This window comes from Halichoeres trimaculatus, unplaced genomic scaffold, assembly GCF_033239565.1.
Source record: "Halichoeres trimaculatus isolate MK-OKI-2021-1 unplaced genomic scaffold, fHalTri1.1 fHalTri1_scaffold_14, whole genome shotgun sequence".
Lineage (NCBI taxonomy): Eukaryota > Metazoa > Chordata > Actinopteri > Labriformes > Labridae > Halichoeres > Halichoeres trimaculatus.
In genome coordinates, this window is record NW_027437192.1 from 34,175,342 (window position 1) to 34,186,283 (window position 10,942).

Genomic DNA, 10,942 nt, shown 5'->3' on the forward strand with positions numbered 1-10,942 from the left:
TACGTCAGTGGGCCAGCAATGAAGCAACAGTGGTGAATCATCTGCCAAAGGAAGCAACATCTGACAGCATTGAGCTATGGCTGCTCCATGACCATGCCAATCCACAGGAATCTACTCTTGGTCTGAGATGGCAGTGCTCTGACGATACCCTCGGCTACAAACATCGTCCTATAGAGTACCAGACCCCGACCCTTCGCAATGTCTACAGAGTCCTTGCTTCACAGTATGACCCTCTTGGATTTATACTGCCATTCACGACACGTGCAAAGGTCCTCATCCAACGGTTATGGAGTAAAAAGCGAGGATGGGACGACCCACTTTTCCCAGATGACCTACTCCGTGACTGGAATACCTGGCTCAGCGAGTTATCAGGTCTGCCAAAGATCACCATGCCAAGATGTTATGTCACCGAAGAAATGGACAAGGCAGACACTGTGAGAGACATTCATGTCTTCTGTGACGCGTCAGAAAAGGCCTACGGTTCAGTGGCATACCTGCGGTCTGAGGATAATGACGGTAAGGTCCAAGTCACTTTCATCATGGCAAGGTCAAGAGTCTCTCCTAAAAAACAGCTGTCTGTGCCCAGACTCGAACTTTGTGCTGCAGTGACTGGTGCTCAGCTCTCTCAGCTCATCAGGAGTGAACTAACCTTACCTATCAGACAAACTATATACTGGACGGACTCTACAACAGTGCTTAACTGGCTCCAGTCGGAGTCATGTCGTTTCAAGGTCTTTGTGGGCACACGGGTTGCAGAGATCCAGGAACTGACTGATCTTGGAGCTTGGCACTACGTAGACTCATCCTGCAACCCTGCAGACGACATTACCCGAGGTAAAACGCTATCTGAGTTAGCTGAGCCTAATCGATGGAGCCAGGGCCCTGCCTTCTTGCTACAGGATCCCAGCAAATGGCCTGTCAAACCAGCACTATACCCCTCACCTGATGACAGGGACGAACTTAGGAGATCGGTTACCTGCGGTATCACCACAGTTGTTGCTAACCCACCTTTACCAGATGCCAGCCAGTTTACCACATGGAAGGAACTGTTGAATGCCACTGCACAGGGACTGCACGGGGCGGCCGGTGCAGATGGAAAGCCCTCAGTTGCTTGCTATCATAAAGCTGAAACAATCCTCCTCCGTAAGGCCCAACAGGACAGTTTCCATGATGAGTACCACCTCCTCAAAGCTGATAAACCTGTGCCTGCAGGTAGCTCCATATTGACACTGGCCCCCGAATTCGACAAGACAATGGAGCTGATCAGAGTTGGAGGCCGGCTCAGAAGAGCAAAGGAACTTGAAGAATCTGCTGTCCATCCTATCATTCTCCATCCTAGCCATCCAATCTCCAAGCTCCTCATTCAGGATTACGACTCTAAACTCTGCCATCCAGGCCCAGAAAGAGTGCTAGGGGAGTTGCGTCGTACCTTCTGGATTCTGCGTGCTAGGAAAGCAATTCGGAGACATCAGCACTCTTGCTTTGAGTGCCAGCGATGGAAAGCAAAACCAGCTACTCCAAAAATGGCTGATTTACCTCCAGCCAGGCTCAGACTCTCAAAGCCTCCCTTCTACTCCACAGGCATGGACTGCTTTGGGCCATTCCTCATTAAAATCGGCAGGCGCAATGAAAAGAGATGGGGGATTGTCTTCAAATGCCTTACTACCTGCTGTGTTCACTTGGACGTTTTAGCAAACATCAACGTGGACTCCTTTCTTATGGCACTGAGACGATTCATTGCACGCCGTGGCACCCCTGCCGAACTGTACTCAGACCAGGGTACAAACTTCAAAGGTGGAGAGAAAGAGCTGAAACAGGCATTTTCAAACCTGAGCCCAGACCTTCAAGACCGTCTAGCTGAACAACAGATATCCTTCCACTTCAACCCACCAGCTGCACCGCACTTTGGTGACACATGGGAAAGAGAAATACGTTCAGTGAAGTCAGCCCTCTACAAAGTTATTGGTACTCAAACCGTCACAGAGGAGGTCCTTAGAACGGTGTTGATCGAAGTGGAGAGCATCCTAAATGCAAAACCACTGGGTTATGTGTCTTCAAACCCAGCTGATCTGGACCCGGTGACTCCAAACCTCTTGCTAATGGGGCGGCGAGACAGTGCACTTCCCCAAGTTGTGTATCCTGTTTCAGAGCAGCTGAGCAAGCGCCACTGGAGACATAGTCGGATAATTGCTGACCATTTCTGGTCACGGTATGTGAAGGATTACCTACCAACTTTACAACTCAGGCAGAAGTGGCACAATACTACAGCACCCCTTACAGTTGGCCAAGTGATTATGATGGTGGATCCACAAGTTCCAAGAGCTTTCTGGCCCATCGGCAAAGTTGAAAAGCTGTTCCCTGGACCAGATGGTATGGTGCGGTCGGCAGAGATTCGAATCAAGGACCGGCTGTACACACGACCAGTAGTGAGACTCGTGCCATTACCAGAAATCCCTGATGACCACAAGGACGAGTCTCACTCACTCAGCCTTTTCTGGAGCAAACATGTATGCTACATATTTGGGGGCGGCTGTAGAAAAGGCCCTGGATCATAAGCCACACCCCATGACAGACTGTGATGTCACGGCCGACGAGCAGTGTTGGAGTTGCTTCGTAGCTGCAGTGAGCATCGCTGTTTGGACTTGTGCCTGTTCCTGTGTTTAAGTCAGTGTGGGCTCTTTTGGGTTTATGTGCGTCCATGCAACTGTGAGTACAAAGCTGCCTTTATGCTGAAGACTACCTTGGTTGAAGTTTGTCAAGATTTATCATGCATGTGCTTTGTGTACTGTTCCCCCTGCTTACCGAGCCTCGTGTGATATGGAGATTTACTTTCAGTGTTAAAATCCTTCCTTACCTATAATAGTGAGCTATAAGTGTTAGAACTCATTTATCATTCGGTTGTTCTTTGGTTAGAGTTGTACAGTGTGAATTACATGGTTATTTGTAAGTCCGGTAAAGAGTTTGCCGTAACTGTGTGTCGTTGAAGCTGCCTTTGATGTGTGCCGCATGCTAGGATTGCCGGCGCCGCTGCTCGTTAATTATCCGCCACTAGATGGCAGTCTTGGCTTATTAATAGAGATCAGTGTGAGAAAGGATTATAGGACTTTCATCTATCAGTGAATAAGACCCTTTATTGTATACTGTGGCTGTTAATTGCATTAGGATTTATTTAGTTAATAACCCATTTGTTTGAGAATGTATCCATGCTTATGTATGTTTTGTATTTGTTTACAGAACCACATAACTACAAATAACTCAGATACAAGAGTCCTTTGAGATGTTGCACCTTCAGAAAGGAAAATAAAGACAAGTAAATGCATCAAGGGTCCTGCCTCCTACATTCTGACCGATGTACCACAGTGAATGCCCATCCCATGAACCGCAAATACAGTCCTTTAAACCTTCCTCCATTACAATTTAACATTTAGATTTAGATTTAGAATTAACACTTACATTTAGATTTAGATTTAGAATTAACATTTACATTTAGATTTAGCATTTACGTGTGACATTTAATATTTACATTTAACTATATGAAATATTTCTAAGATGACAAATATTATTGTAAATGTCGTAAAAGGTCACTAGAAAAAATCACATCTGTTTTTTTGCACGTGGTTTGAAGCATTATGTGACAAAATGTTGCTGTTTTTTTTTTAGCATGTACTGCTTTACAAACGGCGCCCCATAGCAGAAGTGTGTGCGAGTGTGCATGTGTGTGTGTTGGTGATATGTTTGTCGATCGTGTTTTGAACATTGATGTTAATAAGACAAACGATTTCACTCACCACTGTTACGAACATTGACATGAGCTACTGCAGCCTCTGTGACTGCATCAATAATCTTCATCCATGCAGCAAGTCCCCGTCTTCAACACTTTGACACTCTTCATAACAAACATCCAGTGGTGACTCGTCAGCAGTGTAAATAACTCCCACGCTAAACTTTCATTCCTTCTCATTTAGCCTCTGACAAGTTTTTCCTCTAGCTATAGCTGCATTAAGTCCACTCTATTCTTTTGGAATGGGGATAAAGGACCCTTTGCCAGCAAAACACATGCACATGGCCAGGCACTATAGGCAGCTAAATTTGTGCCTGATGATAAATGACATGTTAAAATCGATAATATAAAAACATGCACGTCAAGATTATTTTGTGTTTTTTTTTTCTTTTTAAAAGCAATAGGCCTGTATTGGCACTAGACATTACATTAATGGTGTGTATGTGCAGTGCATGCCTGCAGTTATTTCTGCTACACAGAAATACCACACAATTGTAAAACCTTTCTCGTTCTTCTGTTTCACAGACATGCAGGGTATCAGAGATGCAAGCAGCAACCAGTCCCTGATGCCAGGCAGCCAGGAATTGGACAGTTCTCTACTTTCTCTCTCCCAGAGTTTTACAGCCAGAATCATTCCAAACAGAGGGCAATGACCGAGTCCATCATTACAGACCTAATAGTGGGGTGCAACCTTCCCCTGACTATAACAGAAAACAAAAAGTTCCGCAAGTTTCTCTCCATAGCAGACCCCAAGTACCAGGCCACTGATTATCACTCTGTAATCAAGACAGTAGAATCTTCTGTTACAGCGACCCTCACTAAAGTCAAAGAGATCCTTGCAGAAGCAGAATGTGTTTCTCTGACTGTAGACATCTGGTCAGATGGTAGGATGCCGGGCTTATTAGGTGTCACTGCTCATGTCCTGACTACAGACAAAGAGCTGTGTCTTAAGTCCTATTTGCTGGCCTGCAGTAGGTTCCGGTCGGTGATCACATACAGGAGAGAGGATCGCTGAGGCCTTTGAAGCTATCTGTGATGAATATGACATCAGACACAAATTGGACTGTGTGCTCTGTGACAACGCAGCCAACACGAAAAAGCTCTTCCCCATCTGCCCCCAGTGCTCTCTGACAATACTGATACATGAAAATAACTAAACTAAACTGAATTGTTTGAATTCAACGAGCACTAACCAGAGGAAACTCCAAACGCCTACAGTGCTTTGCTCATACCTTACAGTTGGCTATAGGTGATGGCCTTAAGGAAGTTAAGGTTGCACCCGATGGGGTTCAACCTACCGCCAACTGAAAGCAGTGCTCTCGTTTGACCAACAAGAACTGAGCGAGGTTATGCAGGACACAGGTTAGTGCTTGTCTGTTATTGCTGTTGTCTGATCACAGGTTTACATTCTGTTCCTGTGTGATCAAACACACAGGGCATTTTGGAGCATTCTGACCAGCCTTAAAATACTTTGCTACAGTAAATGCTTTATCTCACTCTCTATTCCAATTTCTTTCTCTCTCTCTCTCTATCTCTATTTCTTTCTCTTTTTTTTCTTTCTCTCTCTAGGTCACCAGGAGCTGATCTTCTCCACCAGAGAGTGGAATCTGCTGAAAGAACTGTGCAATATCCTCAAGCCCTTTTCAGAAGCCACTGATCTCACACAGGGTGAGAAGTGTGTGACTATCAGCGCCGTTCTTCCCAGAGTGTTGTCCCTAGACAACCACCTGGAGAAACTCAAGCAGAAGGTTGGTTATTGTTACACACACATGCACATAGCATTTTCACAATGTTATTGTCTGTGTCAGTGATCAAATTATAATTACAAAACTACAAATATCAGTTAAGTGTAAAGAATATTTTATGCTATCTTAAGTTATAATTTGTTGTCCATTAGAACTGATCCTATGGGAGGTGCCCCCAGGTGACCAGACACCTGAGACTCTAGAGGGAGAGGAGAGCAGTTGGAGGAGGAAGGTGTTGGGCTCTTCGCAGGATACAAGAAGCGACGCAAGCGGGACAGGGACACGATGACAGCAGAGGCTCAGCTGAACAAGTACCTTAGCCTTGATACTGATCAGACTTGTCTCACATTTTGGGAGGCACATAAAAACTCTCTCCCTGCACTTTATAAGATTGCCATTAGAGCACTTGCACTGCCCGCAACTAGTGCGCTAGTCAAGAGACTTCAGCCACAGTGGCATCATTTTGAGACCACATCGTTCTTGGATGAAGGGCAGCACCCTCTCAAACCTTGTGTTTCTCAAGTGCAACAATCTGTGAATGTCCTTTATGTAACAGAACCACTACTTTGATATCCCTAAAATGGATGGCAATTTATTTTAAGTTATGTTTATTTCAAGCTCCTGTTCTGTGCTGTTTGCACTTTGTTTGCACTTTTTTTGCACTTTGTTTGCACTTTGTTTGCACTTTGTTTGTTTGCACTGGTAAACTGTTTGCCTTTGTAAGAGTAGCTACCTCATAAAAAGATATTGCACTTAAAATGTGGCAAATGTTTAAAATAATAAAATGTTTTTTTTGTGTCAAACATGCAATTTCTTTAATGGAATGTAGTGTCGCCGTTGCCATGTACCTAGTTCAAAATAATCAAACATGTAATGGATAAATATATATCGTTGAAGATTTATGCTGGTTTAATCCATGCAGACGAATAATCTGCATATTTTTTCTTTGACATTTACTTTAGGAAGATCAGGTTTCTCTCCAAGATATACCCTTAGATATAACCTACAACTCGACTCGACAACCTTGTGACTTGAGTCGACTTGAATTAAAAACCCTGTGACTTGACTTGACTTGACAACCTCTGTGACTCGACTTGACTTGACTTGCCCACAACAGAAAAACTTGAGACTTGCTCGAGACTCGGATGAGAGGGACTCGTACAATTGTCTGGGCTCCAGTGTCCACCATCACTACAAAATTAATCATAGAAATCATTTCATGTCATAGAGACCTAGATATGTTGTAAATCAATCCAGTCCTTGTTGGCCAGACCTGGAAGCTAAGAAATAGCAATTTAAAATTACCTGCAATTAACCAGCAATATTGGTGCTGATAATCTCATTTTAAAGTGTAGATTAGGATCAGGCATAGATCTAGGAGGGAGACTTTTTCAAGATCACTCAGAAACTCCTCACAGCCACTTTAACCAGCGGGGGTGAACATAAAAAGGAACCAATGCACATACAGTGAGTCAATGCACAGAGACCACCTTAGCACAATTTGTCCCCTTGAAAGGTTACTTAAGCATCTTTGTTTAGACTCAGAGGGCACTTTGGTGCAATTTTCAACAAGTGGACCACAATGCAGGGCGACTACCCCCTCCCCCTCCTGTGCACAGCACTGCATTTAGATAAAAGGTTTGTGTAATACATACAAAGCCATCATTTTACACTTACCCACCTAAGTCTAACCTTGGGGCACATCTCTTTGAGCTAACTTATCATCAGATAGGGATATCTTTGACTTCCAGGCTGGCAGGGAACGTTCCCAAAATATTGGCTAACATTCCCAACAAGTTCTATTTATGTTAGAAAAAAATATCAAACTATAACATTACTACAATATTTTAAAGATATTATTGTTTCAGAGTGTAACATTTAAAACGTTCCTATAATTTGAAATTGTGACATAACAAAAACATTCTAACTGAAACTTTCCAAAAAAAATTCTAGGATGTTTTTGATGTAGAATGTGATTCATAAAATATTCTTATATTATTATACTGTGACATAGCAAAAATAGAATAGAATAGAATAGAATAGAAAATACTTTATTTATCCCCGAGGGGAAATTCAGGAGTCACCGCAGCATCTAAGAAAACAAAAGTAAGAAGGAGTATAGAAAGTGCAAAAAGGTCCATAAGAAATTAGATGACGACATCCCGTCCACCACTCGTCCACCACTCTCCAGCCCAGCCAGTCTCCACCTCCACAGGGTCCAGGACTGAGCCTCCCCAGCAGTCTGTTCAGTCTCTGTCTCCTGGATCCTGTCTGCTCACAGCAGGCGAAGTTCCTCCGATGTGTCGCGGCGTCCGATGTCAGCTCCATCAGCCACATTCTGAAACATTCAAAAACATTCTGACCTTAATTTTTCTTAAAATATTTCTAGGATTTTATTGATGTAGAATTTGATTCATAAAATATTGTTATTATATTATACAGTGAAATAGCAAAACATTCTAACTGAAACTTTCTATAAATATTGCTAGGATTTTATTGATGAAAAATGTGATTTATAAAGTAGGGCATTATAATCCATTATATTGTGTTGTTGTTTTTGTTGTTTTGAGTGTACGGTGGACTGTAGCCAGAGGCTATCAACTTAACTCCAGGCGTTGTGTAATGCCGCGGCCACACCAAACGCGAACACGCAAATTTAGTTGCGCAAATCGCCTGTCACGTGCCGCGTGAACGCCCGAGTTTTGCTGCTGGACTATTTTGACAAGTTGAGGGGTGAACTCGCGTCAGCGCGGTACTGCGCATGTGGAGTAGAGAGCTCGTTCATTTAAAGACTGAAAGTCCAAAAGAGCAGCTGAAAAACAATGAGCTGTGGTTTCAAAAGCATGACAGGAGAGTGTGTGAAAGCTTTGGAGATCACAATCAATGCCTGCTGCCTCTCCCTGGTAATCCACCAGCCCTGCCTGGCTGATCCCTACGATCTCACCCTCGATCCCCCGAACCCCCGACCACCCGAACCCCCGACCCATGTTCCCGGGGGTCTCCCTAGGGATAATGAAGGGGTGGAGGAAAGAGAGGAGCACAGAGAACTTCCATCTTTTCCCTGGCTCTGCCCCTGCCCCACTCTTTCCTCCTCTCTATCAGGCTCAAAACTCCGCTGAGGAAAACACAGTCGGACTCAGTGATAGCCCGTACAGGCAGATCCAGCTGGGAACGAATGTTTTCAGAACTTACATTCAAAACCTGTCTCCTCAGAGACTTTCACCAAAGCCTGCTCCTGTTTTTCCGGTCTCTGTAGAGTACACATGTCGTATCGTATAACTCTAGATAATGACACACCACACAGATTGTTTTCTCCTCATTCCTCCGGTGGAGTTGGAGCCGAGCAGGCAGCGGTTGCCCTCCAACGACATCAAATCAACAAAGTCGTGGGGGAATGTCTTCGCTGATTGGCGGCCACGGCAAGCCTTCTCGCAAATTCGCGTCAAAAGTTCAATATATTGAATTTGAGCGAATTCGCGTCTACAGCCCAAACGCGCCGCGCCAAACGCGCCGCCCGAGGCGAATCGGCGGCTAAACGCATCTTTGCATTGAGTTTGTGTCAGGTTCAAATCGACATCCATTAAAAAAGAGAACTCGAGTCAAGAAAATAAGTTTTCCAATGGTTTTACTTGCAAGGAGTACAGACCATACAACAAACACAGAGTGTGAAGCACAACACTGCACTGAAGAATACAGAGACAGACAGCGCTTATAAAGAGACACATTTTGATTACAAGTGTATGTGTGTATGTGTGTGAGTGTGTGTGTGTGTGTGAATGTGTGTGTGTGTGAATCATATCTCTCCCCCCCTCACTGCCGGGAACAGAAAGTACAAATAGCATGGGCAGATAGGTTTTGCATACCGAAACTCAACAGTTTAAAAACAGGATGGGAGTTTGTGCAAGTGATAGCGAGTTACAGAATTAAAAAGGTCATCTCGTACTGTCCTTGGCACAAAGCTGGAGAAATGAAAAGGCTAAGCATGATTAAATATATACAACTTTCACAGTTTGTATGTAATCGCACCGCAAATTCGCGTTTGGTGTGGCCGCACCATAAGAGGGAAGTGGTAGCTGGTGCTCGCACTCAATAAAGCCAGGTCAAACCAACCAATAGAAACTATTCTGTCATCCACCAGCGTAGGCCCCGCCCATTAAGTGCAGTAGAATTTGCAAGCAAAACTTTGGAATTTGCAAACAAAGAGAATAGAATTGAATTGGATAGAAAATACTTTATTTATCCCCGAGGGGAAATTCAGGAGTCACAGCAGCAATCAAGAAAACAAAAGTAAGAAAGAGTATAGAAAGTGCAAAAAGTTCCACAAGAAAATAGATGACGACAGCCCGTTCACCACTCTCCAGCCCAGCCAGTCTCCACCTCCACAGGGTCCAGGACTGAGCCTCCCCAGCAGTCTGTTCAGTCTCTGTCTCCTGGATCCTGTCTGCTCACAGCAGGTGAAGCTCCTCCAATGTGGCGCCGGCGTCCAATGTCAGCTCCATCAGCCACGTCCGTGAACAGCACAATGCCGCTGGGCTAGCACAGCTAGCTCATCCATCCCCCGGAGATAGATCCTATGTTCCCAACAACGATGGATGGAAGGACAGGTCCACGTCGTCACCTCCCAGCTCACATCCGAGAACCAGCACGTCGTCCTCACCTCCTCCTCCTCAGCTCGAGGGAAATCATCAAGCCCTACACTAGTTAGCATTGACATGCTACAGGCTGCTAACAGCTGAGTTCACATGTAAACAATGCAGCCATGTTACATGTAGGATCTCCTGATAAACACAGGAGAAAAGTAGTAAAAAAATATCGCTCAAGCCACAAAAAGTTTGGTGTCCATGACCAACAATGAACCATACAAAGTAATGATCCACTCCAAATACAAAGATGATGAAAGAAGAGATGAAAAAAATTACAAGAAATGGACAAAGAAGAGAGAGCTGCTGCAACAGGCAGCTACTTGGGCATCGCCTAGCACAAGAAGGTAAGAATAGAATAGAATAGAATAGAATATAATAGAAATAGAGGAAATAGAAGAGGACTGATTTTCAAGAGAATGTTTTCAACTTGAAAGCAAAGAGGACTGATTTATAAGCAAAATGGAAAGAAATATGTTCTCTCTTTTTTTTTCAATTGCAACCTGCTGTGTTTTGATCTCAACTTTTTTTTTTATTTGTCACTTATCATCTTTTGCTTTCTGTTTTTTTTTTTTTTTGTTTCAAATCTATTCTTTTTGATTGAATAATAAAGAAAAAAAATTCTCTCCATAGCCACTTAGATACCTCCGGATCATTACCCTCCGTTAGGAACCTTCCTAAGCAAAAATGACTATTCGACCACAAACATATTTTATTCAAGTGTGAGAAATATGAGGCAGAGAGAAGGAAACTGGTCAGGAAACTTATAAAAATTA

The 10,942-nt window shown here is 43.8% G+C and overlaps 1 long non-coding RNA gene across 1 annotated transcript; it reads left to right on the forward strand.

Moving 5' to 3' along the window:
* Window positions 1-4,989: 4,989 nt before the first annotated feature.
* On the forward strand, window positions 4,990-6,079 carry LOC141803389 (uncharacterized). The gene is made up of 3 exons (XR_012599559.1): window positions 4,990-5,143; window positions 5,351-5,529; window positions 5,679-6,079. It is a non-coding gene; the product is annotated as an uncharacterized LOC141803389 (long non-coding RNA).
* Window positions 6,080-10,942: the final 4,863 nt, after the last annotated feature.